General features: G+C 44.6%; 1 pseudogene across 1 annotated transcript in view; it reads left to right on the plus strand.

Moving 5' to 3' along the window:
- LOC308578202 (protein CIMAP1C-like) overlaps positions 1 to 23,221 on the plus strand; it is a 39,165-nt pseudogene extending 15,944 nt beyond the window's left edge. Inside the window, exon 4 of the transcript in view lies at positions 22,472 to 23,221. The product of the transcript in view is annotated as a protein CIMAP1C-like (transcript). The remainder of the gene's footprint in view (positions 1 to 22,471) is intronic.
- The last annotated feature ends 550 nt before the right edge of the window (positions 23,222 to 23,771 follow it).

A 23,771-nucleotide genomic window follows, 5' to 3' on the forward strand; every position in this document is an offset into this window, starting at 1 on the left:
TGGCCGGCTGGGCCTTGGAGTTCCCTAACCTATTGGTATTGGGAGACTTCAACTTCCACGCTGATGCCACTCCCTCCTCACAGGCTCTGGACCTGGTGTCTTCCATGGCGACACTAGGGCTCTCCCAGTTTGTTTCGGGCCCCACACATCAAGCAGGCCACACGCTGGATTTGATCTTTGGCGCCGGTATAGATGTGATCATGTCTCCTTCGATGAAGGTGCCATGGTCTGATCACTATGCTCTGAAAGCCAGGATTGATGTTCCACCCCCACCCTGCTTAGGTGGCGAGCCGATTTGGGCTCGCCCGCAGAGGCTGATGGACCCTGATAGATTCCGTCAAGCCTTGCGGGACCTTTCTCCCCCTGGCGACTCATTGACTGAGCTTGTTGAGGGCTGGAATACCCAGCTCCTGGCAGCCATCGATGAGATTGCACCTAAGCGCCCTCTACGACCCCGCAGAAACCGGGCTCCCTGGTTTACCGAGGAGCTTCGGAAAATGAAGCGGGACCTCAGACGGCTAGAGCGAGTATGGCGGGGTGCCCGTGACGGAGCCTCAAGAACATCTTATAGGGTTTTTATGAAAACCTATGAGATGGCAGTGAAGGCCGCTAAGAAGTCTTACTTCTCGGCTTGCATTGCATCCGCTAGCTCTCGCCCGGCGCAATTATTTAGTATAATTCGGTCTTTAACATCCCTTGAAGGACAGCCAAATTTAAATAACAATCTGACACACAGCTGTGAGGCATTTGCGAGCTTTTTTGCGGAGAAGGTCCTGTTGCTCCGCCATGACCTCCCTGCCAATTTGGATACAATAAAGGAACTGGAGGCCCCTCGACTGTCCTCGGGTCCAGTATTGGACCACTTTGACCGGATATCTCCAGCCGATGTGGACAGATTCCTCCAAGCTGGAAAGCCCACCACCTGTCCTCTTGACCCGTGCCCGTCATGGCTGATTAGAGCGTGTCCAGACGAGGTGCGGGCCCCCCTGGGGGATATCATCAATTTGTCCCTTGGCACCGGGATATTCCCAGGGGAACTGAAGGAGGCGGTGGTGCGTCCGCTCTTAAAGAAAACATCATTAGATCCCTCAAATCTATCCAATTACCGCCCGGTCTCGAATCTTCCATTCCTGGGTAAGGTGATTGAGAGAGCGGTTGCTGAACAGCTTGGTAGGTTTCTGGATGAAACATCTGCTTTGGATCCATTCCAGTCCGGCTTCCGCGCTGGTCATGGGACCAAGACGGCTCTGGTCGCCCTAACAGATGATCTCCGCAGGCAGCTGGATCGAGGCGGGTCGGGGCTGCTGATTCTTCTAGATCTGTCAGCAGCCTTTGACATGGTCGATCACGAACTCCTGGACCACCGCCTTGCCGACGTGGGGATCCAGGGCACAGTCCTTCAATGGCTGCGCTCGTTTCTCTCTGGTCGGGGACAGAGGGTGGCGCTTGGGGGGGAATTGTCATCGCGCCACTCCTTGGTGTGTGGAGTGCCTCAGGGTGCAATTCTCTCCCCGATGCTTTTTAATATCTTTATGCGCCCCCTCGCCCAGCTTGTCCGGAGTTTTGGGTTGGGTTGCCATCAGTATGCTGATGACACCCAACTCTATCTGTTGATGGATGGCCATCCTGACTCGGCCCCAGACACACTGACCAGATGTCTGGAAGCTGTGGCTGGATGGTTACGTGGGAGCCGGTTGAAGTTAAATACTTCGAAGACAGAGGTCCTCTGGCTGGGGCGGGACGATATGGGATTGAGGGGGCAACTCCCATCTCTTGCGGGGGTGCAATTAGTGCCAGCACCGTCCGTTAAGAGTTTGGGTGTAATCTTCGATACCTCCCTCTCCATGGAGGCGCAGATTACAGCTATAACAAAGGCGGCATTTTTTCATCTCCGCCAAGCTAAGCAGTTGGCCCCTTATCTCTCTCGCCCTGACCTAGCCACTGTGATCCATGCGACGGTCACCTCCAGACTGGATTATTGTAACTCGCTCTACGTGGGGCTGCCCTTGAGACTGACCCAGAAACTCCAGCGGGTGCAAAGTTCTGGAAGACACCAGATTTACCCACACTGGAGGACTGGCAGACGCAGCTGATGGACTACATGGAGTTGGCAGAAATGACTGGCAGAATCCGAGATCTGAGCGAAGAAACAATGGAGGAGGACTGGAAAAAATTTAAGGACTATTTGCAAAAATATTATAAGTTGTTTGAATGTTAAGATTGTGCACGATTAAGAAACGTTATGCTTCTGCAATTTATTTAAGTAAATGATAAAGTAAGTAATGACGAAAAAACGAGATAAATTAGAAACAAAATATTATGTTTATTAAAAGTGTCAAAATTAAATTACAAACTTCTGAAATTGGCAACATAATAAATTCAAAGGTACAATAAGATGTGAAACAAGATAACAAATTGCTGAACTGGCTAGAATAATGAATGCAATGTTGAGAGGATGTGAGGAGGTCCAAAAGAAAGTGAGTTGTTGAAGGACGTTGTGAAAGATATTTAACTTTTTCTTCTTTTTTTTATTTTTCTTCATATATAAAAAAAGTTTCTTGCATGTTGCTATGTAAACTAATCTGTTAACCTATGGAAAGAAACGCAATAAATTTTTTTTTTTTTTTTAAAAAAAAGAAACTCCGGCGGGTGCAGAATGCCGTGGCGAGACTCCTTATGGGGTCTTCGCTGCGAGATCACATTCACCCGGTACTATACCAGCTGCACTGGCTCCCGGTGGAGTACAGGAGAAAGATACAGTGTTTATAGAGTGCTGGTTTTAACCTTTAAAGCCCTATACGGCCTAGGACCCTCGTACCTACGGGACCGCCTCTCCTGGTATGCCCCACAGAGAAACCTACGGTCTGCAAATAATAACATCCTCAAGGTCCCAGGCCTCAGAGAGGTTAGGCTGGCCTCAACTAGAGCCAGGGCCTTCTCGGCTGTGGCCCCAATCTGGTGGAATGCTCTGTCACAAGAGACTAGGGCCCTGCGGGACCTGACATCTTTCCGCAGGGCCTGCAAGACAGAGTTGTTCCACCAGGCCTTTGGTCAGGGCGCAGCCTGACTCCCTCCTCTGGCAACCTGCACATAATTTTGCTTAATTGGTTGCCTTCAATTTGATTTAATTAATTTTTATAATGAAATATTTTTAGATTGTGTAACTATTTTACTGTTTGATTATTTGATTGTTGTTAGCCGCCCTGAGCCCGGCTTCGGCTGGGGAGGGCGGGATATAAATAAAATTTATTATTATTATTATTATTATTATTTATTATTAAACGGTTGCAAGTCAGCTTGGTTCTCTACTTGCCGCAGAACTCACGACGGAGAGAATCTGCGCCGTGATTCTCAATGAGAAAGATCGCCTTGCTGCAATAGATGTCAAAGACAGGGGGAGAGAAGCTCGGAGTTCTGACACCCCCACTGCTATTGCTAGTGAAGAACAGGCTGTTGCTTTGAACGTTGTCCATTGTTTCAATTGTGGACAGACTAGGCATCTTCAGCGGAATTGTAAGAAGCCATGTCAACACAAAGGAGCTAAGGGGAGCTCTGCAAAGCCTGAAGCGTCAGGCAAAAGTCGTACCAAGTCCCAGGTGAAACCTGCAAAAGACTTCCGGTCAGCACCAGCGACAAATGGCGGATTCCCTCTGAGCTCCGGAGGGAATCGGCTCCACGGGGACAGGGTCTGACCGCTGCGGCGAAGCGGGACCCGAAGAAATCTCAGGCGGGGAAGCCTGAGAACTTGGAGACTCGGCGGGCTCCGTTTGCGCCCCCCTTTTTAAAGGCTCCGGAACGGAAAGGGGGTGTGTGGCGCGGAGAGCGCTGATTTCTTTCTGGACAATTGGAAGCTAAAGCAACTACCCGTGAGTAGGAGTAAGCAAGTAATTGGAAGAAAAATTTAGTTAATTTGGCACCGAAACGGGAAAGGCACAAACAGGAAGTCTGCCTCTTCCGACTTGTAAATAGATTAAAGTAAAGAGACTGTAAAGCTGTAACCCTGAAAGACGACTTTTAAAGGTCAAATCCAGCACCAAAAAAGACGACTCCCCTCCGGTTTGCAGGAGTGGAGGGGGGAGAACCGAGCATTATTTTACCTGCAAGAAAAGAGGGTGTAAATATATTTCTGCTGTCTCGGAAATCTGGGAACGGACTGCCTATGACAGGGAAGGTCGACCAGTGGGAAGAATTGTCTGCATGTTAAGGGTAAAGAATATTGACACTTTGAGAAAGATACAGTGTTTATAGATCTGCCTTTGACTATAAAGTAACTTTTTAGAGACACTGAAACTTTTCTAAAAGCATTGAAACTCTGGCTTTTGAGGGATATTGGAACTTTTAAGAACTATACTTGTTTTTAACAGTTGCATAGTGAAGTTGGAAGGGTGTCCCCCTAGAGGAGACTACGTTGTAACAACTATTTTGTCATCAAGTTACCAAGCTCTGGAAAATTACTTTGCAAAACAAACTCACCAAGCGTGTGACTGACCTTGGGCTTGTTATGGCAGATGGGAAAGGGAAGATAGAGCTGGTGAGTGGCATACAGGATAAAACTACCAGATCCGGCAGACAATACAAGACTGATATTACTTTTCAGAGAAGGGCCTCAACATCCGGAGCGGCAGGCACAGTAGGAGCTGCTGCTTCGCAAGTAAAATCAAAAGCTATGTCATCTGAAGAGCTATTGGCTCAGGCACTTGGCAAAATTGATGCATCTTTGGAAAAATTAGCCAAACAGGTTGCAGAGACAAATAAACAAGTAGCTGGGGGCTCAGCAAAAATAGATTTGAACACTCCAAGTATTAATGAACTGGGGAACAAGGTGAACTCCAATACACAGTCCATTGAAAAACTATTAGAGGAATCGGCCTCGACTCGACAGATTGCAGAGGAAGCTAAGGATATTGCAACTGCTGTTCAAGAGAAGATACCACCGGTATATAAGAAATTAGAGGATCACGACCTGACACTCTCTATGATTGAATTACAAAGAAAGGAGAGAAACCTAAGAATTAGAGCAGTACCTGAAAGTGAGAAAGACAACTTGATAGACTTCCTTACAAAGGAATTCACAGACTTTTGGCTACAAGACCTGGGGAAAGATGAATTCAAGATAGTGAGTGCATTTAGACTCAGCAAAAGACAAGGAAAGAACAGAGCAAGAGATTGTTTGATCACCTTAAGAACAAAAGAAGAAAGAGATAAAATCTTGAATCTGCACTACCAAAGAACCTTGGAAATTGAAGACTCATTTGTTGAGTCCTTCAAGGATATACCTAAACACATTTTGGATATAAGGGCTTATTATAAAGATCTTGTCGGCCTACTTAGAAGAAATAAAATACTCTTCAGGTGGGAATTTCCCCAAGGTTTATCTTTTAAATACAAAGGAAGGAAAATAAGAATAAGGACAGTGAATGATAAAGACAAGTTTCTGAAAGATCACGAGGAGGACTTACAGAAGGAAGTGGAATCAGGAGAGGAGCTGACTGCATCAGGAAAAGGAATTCTAGACATAGCAAACTTGTCATTTGGATTCCCGGGCCCAGGGAAAGACACACCACCGACAGAAGAACAACAACAACTCGGTGCAGTTGGAGGGAAAGCTAAGTAACTTACCATGGCTCTGCAACTTTTAACCTGGAATTGTAATGGACTGAATTCCCCTTGGAAGAGGAAATCTGTTTTTCATGTATTAAGGAAAGAACAATTGGACTTGATTTGTTTAAAAGAAACACATGTAATGAGGCTACACAGGAAAATGCTTATTAATAAGAGATTGGGACAAGAATTTATTTCGTATGACAAAGTTAAAAAGAGAGGCTTGGTGATATATGCAAAGGAGAAATTGCTACCAAAATTTCATAGAATCATAGAATCATAGAGTTGGAAGAGACCACAAGGGCCATTGAGTCCAACCCCCTGCCAAGCAGGAAACACCATCAGAGCACTCCTGACATATGGTTGTCAAGCCTCTGCTTAAAGACCTCCAAAGAAGGAGACTCCACCACACTCCTTGGCAGCAAATTCCACTGTCGAACAGCTCTTACTGTCAGGAAGTTCTTCCTAATGTTTAGGTGGAATCTTCTTTCTTGTAGTTTGGATCCATTGCCCCGTGTCTGCTTCTCTGGAGCAGCAGAAAACAACCTTTCTCCCTCCTCTATGTGACATCCTTTTATATATTTGAACATGGCTATCATATCACCCCTTAACCTCCTCTTCGCCAGGCTAAACATGCCCAGCTCCCTTAGCCGTTCCTCATAAGGCATCGTTTCCAGGCCTTTGACCATTTTGGTTGCCCTCCTCTGGACACGTTCCAGTTTGTCAGTGTCCTTCTTGAATTGTGGTGCCCAGAACTGGACACAGTACTCCAGGTGAGGTCTGACCAGAGCAGAATACAGTGGCACTATTACTTCCCTTGATCTAGATGCCATACTCCTATTGATGCAGCCCAGAATTGCATTGGCTTTTTTAGCTGTCGCGTCACACTGTTGGCTCATGTCAAGTTTGTGGTCAACCAAGACTCCTAGATCCTTTTCACATGTACTGCTCTCAAGCCAGGTGTCACCCATCTTGTATTTGTGCCTCTCATTTTTTTTTTGCCCAAGTGCAATACTTTACATTTCTCCCTGTTAAAGTTCATCTTGTTTGTTTTGGCCCAGTTCTCTAATCTGTCAAGGTCATTTTGAAGTGTGATCCTGTCCTCTGGGGTGTTAGCCACCCCTCCCAGTTTGGTGTCATCTGCAAATTTGATCAGGATGCCCTTGAGTCCATCATCCAAGTCGTTGATAAAGATGTTGAATAAGACCGGGCCCAAGACAGAACCCTGTGGCACCCCACTAGTCACTCTTCTCCAGGATGAAGAGGAACCACTTATACCGAAAACAGAGACTGAAAAGACTCAACTTAAGAACTACCGTCCCATATCCTTATTAAATGTGGATTACAAAATTTTTGCTGATATTTTGGCTAAGAGGCTGAAAAAAGTACTGATTGAAGAGATTTAGATAAATTTATTGTCATTGTCCGTATATACACAGTATACACAACAACGAAAATCAAACACCCACCCAAAGACTGGGTTCACATATACATTTGCACATATCTCCGACACTCTCATCCTATTCAAACATAATCTATAAAAACATAAAATCCAGAATATAACATGACCTATTAAGGCATAACATAACCTAAAACATAACCTAAAACCTATCTCATTCCTTCCTACTCTCTGCTTGCTAAACCTTGCAGCTGGCCCTGAGATCATTATTTAGTGCAGTCAGAGCTCTTGGATAGAAACTATTCAGAAGGCGTGTGGTTCGTGTTTTCATTGTCCTATATCTTCTGCCCGAAGGCAATAGTTCAAAGAAGTTGTGAGCAGGGTGGGTGGGATCTCTCAGGATATTATGTGACTTCTTCAAAATGCGAGACGTGAAGATCTCATCCAGGGTTGGTAGTCGGAGCCCAATAACATTCTGGGCAATTTTAATTGTTCTCTGTAAAGCTTTTTTATCCGTTTCAGAGCTGCTCCCATACCACGATAATATACTATAGGTTAAGACACTCTCAATGGTACTATGATAATAGGACAGAAGTAGGTGCTGGGATAGATTCAGTCCCCTGAGCATTCTCAGGAAATACAACCTCCCCTGCACCTTCCTCACAACCATATTAATATTTGCAGTCCATGAGAGGTCCTCCGAGATATAAATGCCCAGGTATTTAAAACTACCAACCCTCTCCACTTCCTCGCCATTTATGTGCAATGGTAAAAATACACTTTTCTTTCTCCTAAAGTCAATTATGAGTTCTTTGGTTTTTTTGGTGTTAAGCATGAGATTATTTTCTTTACACCATTTCATAAGGACCAAGCGGGTTTTCTGCCGGGAAGACATTTATCTGATAATCTGAGGAACGTAATTGACATTTTGGAAAAGTTAGAAGTGAATATAAACACTAAAGCAGTTTTGATATTCGTGGATGCAGAGAAAGCCTTTGATAATATATCTTGGAGTTTTATGAAAAAGAACTTGCAGGGTATGGGGGTAGGCCAAGGTTTTGAAAATGGTATAGGTGCAATATATTCTGAACAAAAGGCTAAATTAATTGTAAATAATGTGGTTACGGAACAATTTAAGATAGAAAAAGGAACACGACAGGGGTGCCCAATTTCCCCATTGCTTTTTATATCGGTCCTGGAGGTTCTGCTCAATATGATCAGAAGAGACCGGCAGGTTAAAGGTATACAGGTCGGAGCTAAACAATATAAATTGAGAGCATTTGCAGGTAACCTAGTTTTGACGTTACAGGAGCCAGAGTCTAGTACCAAAAGAGTATTAGAATTAATTCAAGAGTTTGGTCAGGTGGCAGGATTTAAATTGAACAAATTAAAAACTAAGGTTTTGGAGAAAAACTTAACATCATTGGAAAGAGAGAAGTTCCAGAATGAAACAGGTTTGACTGTGGTTAAGAAAGTGAAATACTTGGGGATTAATATGACAGCTAAAAATGGAAATTTGTTTAAAGATAACTATGAAAAATGCTGGACGGAAGTTAAAAAAGATTTAGAAATTTGGTCAGACTTGAAGCTTTCCTTGTTAGGTCGAATTGCTGTTATAAAGATGAATGTATTGCCAAGAATGTTATTTTTGTTTCAATCATTGCAAATTTTGGACAAAATGGACTGTTTCAAGAAGTGGCAGAGAGAGAAAAAGGTTCTAGAAATAATCCAACAGTTTGGCCAGGTAGCTGGATTTAAGTTGAATAAACAAAAAACCAAAGTTTTAGGAAAAAATTTAACAGATACCGAAAAGGAGAAATTCCAAGAGGAGACAGGGTTGACAGTGGTCAAGAAGGTGAAATACTTAGGGGTTTATTTGACATCTAAAAATGTGAATTTGTATAAGGATAATTATGAAAAATGTTGGTCAGAGATCAAAAAAGATCTAGAAATATGGTCAAATTTGAAATTGTCAATGTTAGGCCGAATTGCAGTGATCAAAATGAATGTATTGCCTAGAATGTTATTTTTGTTTCAGACCTTGCAGATTATTGACAAGATGGAATGTTTTAAGAGGTGGCAGAAAGATATTTCGAAATTTGTCTGGCAGGGCAAGAAGCCCAGAATAAAATTTAAAATATTAACTGATGCAAAGGATAGAGGTGGATTTGCCCTGCCAGACTTTAAACTCTACTATGAATCAGCGGCATTTTGCTGGCTGAAAGAATGGCTGCTTCTTGAGAACACAGACATTTTGGATTTAGAAGGTTTTAATAACGTTTTTGGGTGGCATGCATACTTGTGGTATGACAAGGTTAAAGCACATAAAGCATTTAAAAATCATATTGTCAGAAGAGCATTGTTTAATGTCTGGATAAGATATAAAGATTTACTTGAAAATAAAACCCCAAGGTGGTTGTCACCGATGGAAGCAAAGGCCCAGAAAAAGCTCAATATGGAGGCCAAATGGCCGAAATATTGGGAAATTTCGGAACAAGAAGGAGATAAACTGAAATTACAGAGTTTCGAGAAATTAAAAAGTAAAGTGAGAGATTGGCTCCATTATTATCAGATAATGGAGGCCTACAATTTGGATAAAAAAGTTGGCTTCCAGGTGGAAAATACTAAACTGGAAACAGAACTGTTAGAACCCAAAACCAAGATTTTGTCAAAAATGTATAACTTGCTGTTGAAATGGAATACTCAGGATGAAACGGTTAAATCTGTCATGATTAAATGGGCACAAGATGTTGGACATAATATTAATTTTGCTGACTGGGAACAGTTGTGGACCACCAGAATGAAATTTACGGCATGTAATGTCTTAAGAGAAAATATTATGAAAATGATTTACAGGTGGTACATGACCCCAGTCAAGCTCGCAAAAATCTATCTATCATTTGCCCGATAACAAATGTTGGAAATGTAAAGAAATGGAAGGTACATTCTTTCACCTTTGGTGGACGTGCCCAAAGATTAAGGCTTTCTGGGAGATGATATATAATGAACTGAAAAAGGTATTTAAGTATACCTTCCTGAAAAAAACAGAGGCCTTTCTCCTGGCCAATTGGTGCCAAAGAAGGACAGAACTTTTTTTATGTATGCAACGACAGCAGCAAGAATACTTATTGCAAAGTATTAGAAGACGCAAGATTTGCCCACTTTGGGAGAATGGCAGATGAAGCTGATTGACTGTATGGGACTGGCAGAAATGGCTGGCAGAATCCGTGACCAGGGAGAAGAGTCGGCAGAGGAAGATTGGGAAAAAATTAAGGACTATTTACAAAAATACTGCAAAATTAAGGAATGTTGAATGATGTTGGATTGAAATTAAGCGGTTTTCAGCTGTAATGGTAAAAGGAATTTGATAAAATGGTTTTCTATTATTCAAAGTTATAATAATCTAAGAAAATAAGGCTTTTTTTCTTCTTTTTCTTTTTAAGCTGTAATGCTTTCAGATAAGGATTTGCTGTATGAATAATCTGAATTGGATATACAAGAAGGGGAGGTATGAGGAGGTCGGGGAAAGATGTTATGAGAAAATAAGCTGTGAAATTTATGTGTTTTGGGTTTTTTTGTTCTTTTTTCTTTTTGTTTGTAAAAATTGGAAACTCTAATAATTTTTTTTTTAAAAAAAGAAAGAAACCTGCAAAAGCATTGCTGTCAACAAAAGCCGCATTTTCAACGGAGAACGCTTTTGTTCTTGACACGGGATGCACACAGCACATGACATCGCACAGAGATCTGTTTTCAACATTTAAGAAGCAAAGCTTCACTGTGAAACAGGCCAATGGCCAGGAGCTGAAAGCGACCGGGTTTGGAACTGTGCATCTTGAAAGTCTGAACTTGACTATAAACAATGTGTATTTGGTTCCTGATGTAAAGTTCAATCTGCTGAGTGTTTCGCAGATCACAAAGAAAGGACTGACTTTGTCCTATGATAGAGAAAGCTGCAAAATCTTCAAAGATGGAGAGCTGTATCTTTCTGCCAGAGAGAAAGATGGGCTGTATTTGTTGACTTTTAATCAAAATGATTGCATAAATTGTAATGCATCTGAATCTAACATGATTTCTTTCGCAGGTGTGTAGAATCATAGAATCATAGAATCATAGAGTTGGAAGAGACCACAAGGGCCATCGAGTCCAACCCCCTGCCAAGCAGGAAACACCATCAGAGCACTCCTGACATATGGTTGTCAAGCCTCTGCTTAAAGACCTCCAAAGTAGGAGACTCCACCACACTCCATGGCAGCAAATTCCACTGTCAAAAAGCTCTTACTGTCAGGAAGTTCTTCCTAATGTTTAGGTGGAATCTTCTTTCTTGTAGTTTGGATCCATTGCTCCGTGTCCGCTTCTCTGGAGCAGCAGAAAACAACCTTTCTCCCTCCTCTATGTGACATCCTTTTATATATTTGAACATGGCTATCATATCACCCCTTAACCTCCTCTTCTCCAGGCTAAACATGCCCAGCTCCCTTAGCCGTTCCTCATAAGGCATCGTTTCCAGGCCTTTGACCATTTTGGTTGCCCTCCTCTGGACACGTTCCAGTTTGTCAGTGTCCTTCTTGAATTGTGGTGCCCAGAACTGGACACAGTACTCCAGGTGTGGTCTGACCAGAGCAGAATACAGTGGCACTATTACTTCCCTTGATCTAGATGCTATACTCCTATTGATGCAGCCCAGAATTGCATTGGCTTTTTTAGCTGCTGCGTCACACTGTTGGCTCATGTCAAGTTTGTGGTCAACCAAGACTCCTAGATCCTTTTCACATGTACTGCTCTCAAGCCAGGTGTCACCCATCTTGTATTTGTGCCTCTCATTTTTTTTGCCCAAGTGCAATACTTTACATTTCTCCCTGTTAAAATTCATCTTGTTTGTTTTGGCCCAGTTCTCTAATCTGTCGAGGTCGTTTTGAAGTGTGATCCTGTCCTCTGGGGTGTTAGCCACCCCTCCCAGTTTGGTGTCATCTGCAAATTTGATCAGGATGCCCTTGAGTCCATCATCCAAGTCGTTGATAAAGATGTTGAATAAGACCGGGCCCAAGACAGAACCCTGTGGCACCCCACTAGTCACTCTTCTCCAGGATGAAGAGGAACCATTGATGAGCACCCTTTGGGTTCGGTCAGTCAGCCAGTTACATATCCACTGAGTGGTAGCATAGTCAAGACCGCATTTTACCAGCTTCTTTACAAGAATATCATGGGGCACCTTGTCAAATGCCTTGCTGAAATCAAGGTAGGCTACATCCACTGCGTTCCCTTCATCTACCAGGCTTGTAATTCTGTCAAAAAACGAGATCAGGTTAGTCTGACATGACTTATTTTTCAGAAATCCATGCTGACTATTGGTGATCACAGCATTCCTTTCTAGGTGCTCACAGACTGTTTGCTTAATGATCTGCTCCAGAATCTTCCCTGCTATTGATGTCAGACTGACTGGGCGGTAATTATTTGGGTCCTCTCTTTTCCCCTTTTTGAAAATAGGGACAACATTTGCCCTCCTCCAGTCTGCCGGGACTTCGCCTGTTCTCCAGGAATTCTCAAAGATGACTGCCAGTGGTTCTGAGATCACATCTGCTAGTTCTTTTAATACTCTTGGATGCAGTTCATCTGGCCCTGGAGACTTGAATACATCTAAACTAGCCAAGTATTCTTGTACTATCTCCTTAGTTATTCTGGGCTGTGTTTCCTTTGCTGAATCATTTGCTCCAAATTCTTCAGGTCGGGCATTGTTTTCTTTATCGGAGAAGACTGAGGCAAAGAAGGCATTGAGGAGTTCAGCCCTTTCTGTGTCCCCTGTTTGCATTTCACCATCTTCTCCTCTGAGTGACCCCACTGTTTCTTTGTTCTTCCTTTTGCTACGAACATACCCATAAAAGCCTTTTTTGTTGCTTTTAACCTCTCTAGCAAGCCTGAGTTCATTCTGTGCTTTAGCTTTTCTGACTTTGTGTCTACACGTGCTGGCTATTTGTTTGAATTCCTCTTTGGTGGTTTCCCCCCTTTTCCATTTTTTGTACACATGCTTTTTTAATCTTAATTCAGTTAAAAGTTCTTTTGATAGCCACCCTGGCTTCTTTAGGCACCTTCCATGTTTCCGTCTCATTGTTATTGCCTGACGTTGTGCTTTTACTATCTCCCTCTTAACAAACTCCCAGCCATCATGAACTCCCTTTCCTTTTAGTATTGCTGTCCATGAGATCTCACCCAGCACTTCCCTAAGTTTTATGAAGTCGGCTTTCTTAAAGTCAAGAAATTGAGTCCTAGTATGCTTGGCTGCTCCTTTCCGCTGTATAGTAAACTTCAGAAGAGCATGATCACTCGCGCCTAATGATCCTTCCACTTCTACCCCACTAACCAGGTCATCAACATTGGTTAGGACCAGATCTAAAATGGCTGTTCCTCTTGTTGCTTCTCCCACTTTCTGGACAATGAAGTTGTCTGCAAGGCCAGTGAGGAATCTGTTTGACCTTATGCTCTTGGCTGAGTTTGACGTCCAACAAATATCCGGGTAATTGAAGTCCCCCATTACTACTATCTCCCTTCCTTTTGCATGCTTGGCCATCTGTTCCAGGAAGGCATCATCTATGTCCTCCGTTTGGCTTGGGGATCTATAGTAAACTCCCACAATGAGGTCTCTGTTATTCTTCTCTCCCTTAATTTTGACCCAAATGCTCTCACTTTGGCTTTGAGGATCTAAATCTTGGATCTCTTCACAGGTATACACATCCCTGACATATAACGCCACTCCTCCTCCTTTCTTGTCTGGTCTGTTTCTCTGAAATAGATTGTATCCCCCCATTATTACATTCCAATCGTGGGACTTATCCCACCAGGTTTCAGTGATGCCTATTATGTCATATTTAGTTTGCTGTACCAAGAGCTCAAGCTCATCTTGTTTATTTCCCATGCTTTGCGCATTAGTGTACAGACATTGAAGTCCATTAATCATTCCCCCGTGTCTCTTATTTAAGGATTTTTTCCTCCCACCACTAGGTCCACGTGCTGTTTGCTCCATTTGGTCTATGACATTTGGATGATCATCTTCATTCATTGATAGTCTCCTACCTTCAGGAGCACTGTCTCCCTCCCCCACATTAGTCAGTTTAAAGCCCTCCTGATGAGGTTTCTGGGATTTTTGGCAAAAACATTTCTCCCAACCGTTGTGAGGTGCAGCCCATCACTTGCCAGAAGTCCATCTTCAAGAAACTGCAGTCCGTGATCTAAGAATCCAAACCGTTCCTGTTTACACCATTTGCGAAGCCAGCTGTTCACTTCCACTATTTTCCCCTCTCTCCCTGGGCCACGTCGTTCAACTGGGAGGACAGACGAGATGACAATTTGTGCATTTAGTTGCTTCAATTTCCTGCCGAGAGCCTCGTAGTCTCTTTTGATCTTCTGGAGGCTATTGCTTGCAGTGTCATTGGTTCCCACATGAACCAAGAGGAAGGGGTATTTGTCAGTGGGTTTTATGATTCCTTGCAGTCGTTCAGTTACATCTTGGATCTTAGCCCCGGGGAGACAGCACACTTCCCGAGACATCTTGTCAGGCCCACAGATCACTGCTTCTGTTCCCCTCAGTAGGGAATCCCCTATCACCACTACACGCCTCCTCTTGGGTTTGGTCGGGGTTCTTCCATGAGCTGTCCGTTCCAAGGTCGCCTGTGTTGGGAAACTGCCAGGGAGATAACGTCCATCACGGCCCCCAAGCCGGAGTTCGGAGATTCCATCGGCCTCCCGTAGTCACGCAGATCCAACAGTTAGGGGCACAAAGCCTTTGGAATTCCTAGCCACATTCCAGGGCTTGGTGCACCCTCTTTCAGCAGAAAGCACAGTCAAAAGCTTGCACCGCAGAAGAGCAGAAGAGCATTTTTACAGACTTTATTTAGAACATGAACAGAACAAAAGAAAACACGTCCATTCTCAGTCAGCGTCTCTGACCATCTGACAAAAACGAAAGGAATATCTGAACAAAAACATCCTGTGATCAGGACATGCGCAGACTCTGTGACTCCCCAAAGCCTGCTCCCTTTAAGGTGGAACGGAAATATCCTAACATCCTCCCCCTTTCCGTGTAACCTGTTGTACCTGTGGTTCACCCAATTGCAACCTTTGTACATAAGCCTTAAGTTGTTCTTTGTTAACAACCTTAGACAACAGATCAGCAGGAATTTCATTTCCTGCCATGTAGGACACCCGAATCAGTCCTTTCTGAATACACTCTCTTGCACGATGTAGCTTAATCTGCAGGTACTTGGTTCTCTGCTTGCAACTCTCCGAGTTCAGCAAAGCCAAACAAGATCTATTGTCTTGATACACTTGTACAGGACATTTCACAGACACTCTGATGTCCTTAAACAGTTGCATCAACCATTCACAATCCATGAGTGAAAATGACAGAGCATTGAGTTCTGCTTCACAGGAACTTAGGCTCACTGTTGTCTGCTTCCTGCACAACCAGTCAAACAGGCAGTGGTTGTACATGTAGCATACTCCAGAAGTGCTTGTACCATCCGTGGTGTCACTTCCAAAACTTGCATCTGCAAAGATTTCAAGACCTCCAGTCTTCTGACTGGTGAACCTCAGCCTGTAGTGCATAGTCCCTTTCAAATAGCGGGCTATGCGCTTCAGAGCTTTCCAATCCTGAACCGTAGGATTGTTGGCATGTCTGCTAAGCAGATTACAGCTTACAGCTATGTCAGGTCTTGAACATCTGGCAATGAAATTTAGCTTGCCTAGAATGCATCTGTATAGCGTTGTGTCAGAAAACGCTTCAGCAGTACTGTCTACCTGGTAACCTGTCACCATCGGTGTGTCTGCTGGGTTTGCATCAACCAAATTCAACCTGGTTAATACATCAGCAATTTTCTGTGTTTGGTGTACCAGAAAATTACCTGCTTGGTCCTTCTCCACCTGCAGAGAAAGATAGTTGGATACCTCACCAAGATCCTTCATGTCAAAGTGCTCCTTCAGTTGAGCTAGGGTGCTTTGGTAAAATGCCTGATTCTTCCAAAACATCAGAAGATCATCAACAAAACATAAACAATACAGTTTGTTTTGCCCCTCCTCCTTGACAAACACACATGGATCAGCTTTGCCCTGGTGAAAACCTAGAGAAAGCAATGTCTCAGTGAGTTTTGTGTTCCAACACCTGGCACTCTGCTTGAGACCATATAAGGATTTCCGCAGTTTACAGACCATTCCCTTCTGTATCTCCATCCCATCAGGTGGAAGCATGAGACCATATAAGGATTTCCGCAGTTTACAGACCATTCCCTTCTGTATCTCCATCCCATCAGGTGGAAGCATGTACAGCTCCTCCCCCAAAACCCCGTACAAAAAAGCTGTATTAATGTCATGATGGGTAACATGCAGTTTCTCCTCCGCAGCGATCTTGAGCATTAGCCGAATGCTCTCATATTTGACTGTGGGAGAGTAGGTCTCGTGGTAATCCTGTCCTGGTACCTGTGAAAAACCTCTGGCAACCAATCTGGCTTTGTGTCTGACTACCTTGCCATTCTGGTCTGTCTTGGCCTTGAAGACCCATTTGCTGCCAACCAGTCTCATTCCTGGGACTACCGGTACCAGTTCCCAAGTTTGGTTCCTGTTCAAGGAATCAACTTCAGCCTTCATGGCATTAAGCCAAGGCTCAGCATCTTTAGAGGTTAACTCCTGAACCTCTTTGAAGCTTGAAGGTTCCCATACCTTCTCTGAGCTACCAAGAACAGCAGTTGCTGTCTTAGCAAACTCATCAGCATACCTCTTTGGAGGTCTGCCCTTGGTCGCCCTTTCAGACCTACGTACTAGACGCAAGTCTTCTGGACTCATCTCCTCTTTCTTAGGAGAAAAGTGACCAATGGTGAACAGTGGTTCTTCCAGTTCATTGTCAGACGCATCAGATGGTCTGACTGAGGCCTTTGCGCTCTGGTAGTCTGCTGTGTCATCACTTTCACTGACATCAGCAGCAGCGCCGCCCACTGAACTGGAATCCGAGCTCTGATCATCATCATCATCATCATCTTCATCCTCATCATCATCAGCAGCAGCTTTCTCATCTTTAGCTGCTTGCTTGACATCACCTTCATCCTCCTCTGGGTAACTCTGGAAAATTCCCACATTTTCCCCCCACTTAGGATTGTACTCAACACTCCTTGTGAACTTAATGGACTTAGAGTCAGTCATCCATACCCTGTATGCACCTTTTTCGTACCCCATGAACAAACCATGTGCCCCACGCTTCCCAAGCTTGTTGGTTTGTTGTGTGCGTACCCACATGTCCGAACCAAAGATTTTCATGTGTTTGGTGTTGGGTTTCTTGCCAAACATCTTCTCATAGGGGGTACAACCAATGGGTGATCACAATCTGCGATTAAACGCGTAAACAAAATTCCCCAGAGCCTCCCCCAAAACTTATCAGGGAGATTGGCATCATGCAACAAGGTTTTTATTCCTTGCAGCAATGTTTGATTTGCTCTCTCCGCAAGACCATTCATCCATGGCGATCTGGGCGTTGACATGTCATGCTGGATTCCCTTCTCAGTCAGGAAAGCTTCAAACTGCTGAGAAGTGAACTCCCCGCCCCGATCAGTAAACAAAGAAGAAATACGTTTACCGTGCACATTCTCCAACCAAGCACAGAATGCCTTAAACTTCGGAAACGCTTGCGATTTCTGTTCGAGCAAATACACATGAATGTACCTGGAAAAAGAATCAATCAGAATCATGAAGTACCTTGCTCCTCCTAAAGAGGGCGCAAGTGGACCAACCAGGTCCGCATGTACTAGCTGGTAGGGTTTGGAAGCCTGCCTGCTAGACTCCTTGCCTTTTGGAGCAACCTTCACCTTGTTCTCTGCACAAGATACACACTTCATGTGAAATTTACAGGGTTTGATGTTCAAACCCTCAACCACCTCTGGCATCTTGGCCAGTGCCTTCCAAGAGAGGTGACCAAATCTTCGATGCGCATCGTGAATGCAACCTGCATGAAGAACTTTGTTAGTTTGTGCAACACAACAAGAATCAGCCTTAGATACAACAGCAGTGTCATCATAAGATATATGGAACAAACCATCCATAAACTTTGCATGCAAATAGTCCTCTTTTCCTTTACTGATGACACAGACGCTCCTCTTGAAGGAAATCTGAAAACCACGCCCAGTAAGCTGTGGGACGCTCAGCAAGTTGCTTGCAGCTCCTGGAACAAAAAGTACATTACTGATGGTAGTGTGCAGACTTGCAAGTTTCACAGTCCCTTCTCCTGCAATTTGCAACGTCCTTCCATCAGCCAGGTGGATCTCACCTTCCTGAGGCTTGAAGGAGATAAAGAGATGGCGATCCTTCGAAATGTGGCGGGTACAGCCTGAATCAACAACAAAGCTGCCTTTGGCTGTTGGAGCAGTCCTTACAGCAAGCAAACCCTTGTTTTCCACTGGTGTGGGCTTTTGCAGCTTGCCCCCCTGCTTCTGGTCAGCAGACGTGCCTTTAGCCTTTGGTGAAGCTGAGCCAGCAAACAACGCTTTGTTTTTCCCTTGCGCGGGCTCTTCACCCTCCCTCTGCTCCTGGCCATCTGCAGGCGGCTGCCTGTGTTTACCTTTGCCTTTCCGGCCTCTGCAAAGGCGATGGCCTTGGTTCTCACGAGAACCAGAGCTCTCAGCTGCCGACTCCTTGGCTCCCCCTGGAGGCTGGAATGCTGCCTGGGATGACGTGACGGTCAGCTCCCCCTGCAGCTTGCAACCGGTGCCCTCAGCATCCCTACATTCATTCGCATTCTGGGAAACAGCTAGGACCTCCGATGCAGTCAAACTCTGGGCTGGGATTATTGGCTTGTGAGCTTTCATCAAAGCAGTCCACATCCCACGTGCAGTGGTGTTGCCAGCCAGCGTCTTAATTTCCTCAAGAGATACGGATAGGACTATTACGTCTATCGCTTTCGAATCATGCGATTTCCATCTCTCTGTCAGAGGAACCGGAGGGGGCTCAGAAACGACATGCCACACCCCAAACTGACGCAGCAAACTCTCACACCATTTTGCCCAGGTTTCATAATTCTGCCCATCCAACTTAGGGCATTCAGCATTTGCCTTTGGGCACTGAGTGGCCTCTGAAGCTTCAAAAGCGTGGAAAAACTCCATTCCAGCTTTTACAATTAGCCGTGAGTCTATTTTAACTCGAGAGACTCCTTATCTTGGCAGCCATTAATCACGAAGCCTTTTTGGCTCAGCTCGCAGGCCAATTAGGCCTTGCCGGAGATCAAAGGCTCCTTGCGAGGTAAAACAGAAAAGCGTCCCTTTCCTTTCGCTTTTCCCCCAACATACCTCAAACGCAGTCTGTTGCAGCTTTACTCTCCTGTAGGTGCTATGAATCTGGGCCCGAAACCTTGTTGTTGGGAAACTGCCAGGGAGATAACGTCCATCACGGCCCCCAAGCCGGAGTTCGGAGATTCCATCGGCCTCCCGTAGTCACGCAGATCCAACAGTTAGGGGCACAAAGCCTTTGGAATTCCTAGCCACATTCCAGGGCTTGGTGCACCCTCTTTCAGCAGAAAGCACAGTCAAAAGCTTGCACCGCAGAAGAGCAGAAGAGCATTTTTACAGACTTTATGCTTTTCTGCTCTTCTGCGGTGCAAGCTTTTGACTGTGCTTTCTGCTGAAAGAGGGTGCACCAGCCTAGGAATGCAGCCTGAATTTCCAAAGGCTTTTGTGCCCCTAACTGTTGGATCTGCGTGACTACGGGAGGCCGATGGACGTCCAGAACTCCGGCTTGGGGGCTCATGATGGACACTAATGGATCCAACAGTTAGGGGCACAAAGCCTTTGGAATTCCTAGCCACATTCCAGGGCTTGGTGCACCCTCTTTCAGCAGAAAGCACAGTCAAAAGCTTGCACCGCAGAAGAGCAGAAGAGCATTTTTACAGACTTTATTTAGAACATGAACAGAACAAAAGAAAACACGTCCATTCTCAGTCAGCGTCTCTGACCATCTGACAAAAACGAAAGGAATATCTGAACAAAAACATCCTGTGATCAGGACATGCGCAGACTCTGTGACTCCCCAAAGCCTGCTCCCTTTAAGGTGGAACGGAAATATCCTAACATCCTGCACATTCTCTGAGGACTGACTTTGCTCCTCGTCTTCATATACCTGATCGACTGTAATGAGGGAGAGATCCTCAAATGGAGTCTGCTCTTCGTCTTCCATGCTAGGGGAGAGGACCTCAAAGTGATTGTGTATTTCTAAACAATCAGAGTGAACCCTGGGCCTCCTACTTCTTTGAGTCACGTTTCTCCATATATCTGGCTCCTGTGTTGGTGAACTAGCCTCCTTCTCAGGGGAGTCCCCTGTCTCCTCCTTGGTGGAGACGGTGTGCTCTGTTGCTTCCAAGAAGAGCTCCAGCTCTCTAATTCTTTGGAGCGTAGCTACATGTTCCTCCAGTTGCTGGACTTTGTCTTTTAAAAGGGCAATCAACATGCAATTACTGCAGGTAAAGCTGCCTGCAACCTTTGGCAAGATGGCAAACATTGCGCAGGAATTGCAGGCGACTGCAGCTGTTCCCTCCCCTTCCATCTTGAGATCGTGTCGTTGGGGGTGGCTACAGAGGTCCTCCATCATAAAAAGCTTGAAGACAGGACAAATAACTCCCCCCCAAAAAAAAACGTCCAGAAGACGACGCAAGTAATCAAAGCTTTTCAGCGAGTGTATGCTGATGTGATTGGTCCTCTAGCACCATCTAGAGGCAATGCAAGATATTATCTTGTGTGTGTGGATTATTTCTCTCATTATGTGTGGGTATATATATTGCAGAAACCACAAGAAGCCTTAGAAAGGTTTAAAGAATTTTGTGACAAGGTTAAGAATGTTCATAATGCTAACATTGATTGTCTTTTCACAGATGAAAAGCCAGTTTTTCTTTTACAGGATTTTCAGGATTTCCTGGATAAGAAAGGGATAAGGCACAAGACACAAGACTGCTGTTTCTGCAGAAGCATGGAACAGAAGTGTCTGTGTGCAAGTGAACAAAGAATTGTAAAATGGCATGAAGGCACAATTGCTGAGTTCACATTTGCCACATGAGTATTGGGCGGAGTCGATATTGTGTTATTGTTAGTCTTGATTGAGAAAGGTTTCAAAAGATTTGGGAAGTTCTCCTTTTGAGAAGCTGTTCCGTAGAAAACCTTGTGTTGCCCATTTTAAGGTTTTTGGGTCTCATGTGAAGACAGAAGCTCCAGGTGGAGTAAAGAATGCTAGAGGCATTTTTGTGGGTTATGAAAAGGGTCTCTACAGAGTAATTTTGTCTGAATCTGGTCAGGTGATTCTCAGAAAATTTCTAGAGAGTGCTCCTGAACAGGAGAGAGTAATTGTTCACACATTTCCCACTGAGGACAATTCAGATGTTGATGATGATTTTACTGATTACAGTGGTACTCAGAGTGACAGTGATAGCTCAAAGAGCTCAGTTGACACAGTCATTGAGAGGAAATCTCACACAATGGCTAGACCTTCACAAATGAAGGATGAACCACTGTTTACTATTGGAACTGGTTCTCCAAAGAGTCCTGAGACTGAACCAGTGAGCAAAGAGGATCAGCACCTCATACGTAGGTCTGAGAGAGTTACAAAGGGTGTACCACCCAAGAGGTATTCAAAAGAGTTTGCTAACTTAGCTGTTGCATGTGTTACTATTGTTGACAAGTCAAGACAGGTTGAAGCTGTGTCTAAGTCAGAGACAAAGACACAACAGGGAGTTGCTAAGTGTAACACTACATTCCCTAGCCAAGGTAATGCAGATGCACTCATTCCTTGGAAGTCAGACTACCAGAGAGGTACACTGGGAAAACCAGTGGCGGGTAGTTCCAAGGGTGGAACTGAAACAACAGGGGAGTGTTATATGTATAACAACTGTTTGTTTTCTTCTCTGGATCACGCTTTGCTCGCAGCGCACATTGATTCATATGGGGGAGTATGTTACGATATAGAAGCAATGCGGCCGCGAGCTGGTAGCTTGAAAGCAAAACATAATGGGAATGTTGGGACTGTTCCATGGGAAACAGAGGGACAGTCAATTCACAGTGCAGAGGGCGCCGGAATTAGCTGAGAGTGTAATATGAGCTGTACAGGAAGTACAGGTGGAGTTTGTCTCTCGGCTGTTGGAGTTTGAAGAGAGCAGTCGTGTTTTTCTGTAACGCTGCAAAGACAGAAATAAAGGCATGTAAATACGTTTCTGTCTATCTCTTTTCCCTGCCGGGGGGGGGGGCAGGAAAGAGGGGTGTGTTCTTCTCACGCTGAGAAGGATCGCCTATTGCGACCTAGCAATGCAGACAGGGAGGTCATCAGGAGATCAAGCCAGGTGCCTGGAGAGTTGCCAGTTTCTCCTGATAAAGGCTTGATTCCCAACAGTATCCACAGGTTTATCCACATGCTCGACAGTGGGGAGCACCAAGTGAGGGGTGTCACCTCCTATCTGCTCTTGGCTTGCAGTTATATCTTGTACGCCTGCCCCAAATGAGTACTACGTGGAGAAGATACACCCACTTGAAGAGTCGAATGCACCAGCGTACACTATGGGCCTTTGAACGCACTACTGGGTGAGCAGCCCAAACCCAGCACCCAACCAATACACCCTTCCACAGACACTGGGTCCAAAGCTGCCTGTCAAACCTGCAGCTCCCTGCCTCTCAATGGCATCCAGTGCCTCTGTGTGGGGCTATGCTAAAGACCTGGTGAGAGGGCCTGGCCCGGCAATGAATACCATACCTGAACCAGATGTTTACCTGTGCCACCAGCCATCCTACAGCATCTCCCAAAGGTTTGCTTCCTCCAGCAAGAACTATACACCAGGACCCCCTGACTACAATGCGGAGCTGGTCACCACCGACAAACCCAGAGCCCCACAGTTCAGTCTTGGGATTCGTCACTCTGAGTATTCTCATGGCACACCTCCAGTTTGTTTACTCAAAGAGTGAGGGTGGACTCACAGGCCACAGAGGTGACTTGCCCCTTTGGGTAGACCCACCTCCAAATAATTCCATTGTGACACAGTGTCAGGAAGCAGGTGTAAATAGCTTGTTTCAGAGGGAGAGATTCTGATGAACTTTGAACACGTTTGGGCTATGCCAGGGTCAGGTAATTGGGGAGGGGGACTAGATAGCCCTCCTTTGTGAGACAGGGGGTCTGCCTTGGTTCTTGGCAAAATCCTTTCTCTATCCTTCCTCCTTCCAGTGTGCATTACTAGTGAAGTGTTTCTCACCCCACCACTTAATTCGCTTTCTGTTACAGAAGATTATTGGGAAGAAGGCTAAGATGCTCTTTTTGCTCATATAAGAAATAGTTTTATAATTTTATAAGTATTACCTTTTTTTTTTTACAAAGCTCCATAAATATTTATTTTCCTTGCTACTATTCTATTTACACTGAGAATGAAATGCAAAATGAGAGAGCTGTTTTTAATATTGTGTTTTACCAGTGTATATTGAAGAGCCTTCCAAAGAGTGAATTTATAGGGCAGTCTATGTAACTTGTTTACATGTTACTTGCTTTGCGTAAGTAAGTAAATAAATAAATCCAATTTAGATCGCAGTTTTGGATTTTGTCAGCTTGGGATGACTAATGTACCTTCTAACATGCCATCAAACCACATTCATTATGCTCTCAATTGATAAATGTAGGCTACATTGATTATGTTTATGAGCTCTGTGCATCCCTTCCCCCTCCATACCCAGGTGATTCAATGTATGAAAGGGAGAGTGAGACTGGGCTGCTTAGGTATCGTTTTCTATCC

The sequence above is a fragment of the Podarcis bocagei genome (assembly GCF_964188305.1).
Source record: "Podarcis bocagei genome assembly, chromosome: W".
Lineage (NCBI taxonomy): Eukaryota > Metazoa > Chordata > Lepidosauria > Squamata > Lacertidae > Podarcis > Podarcis bocagei.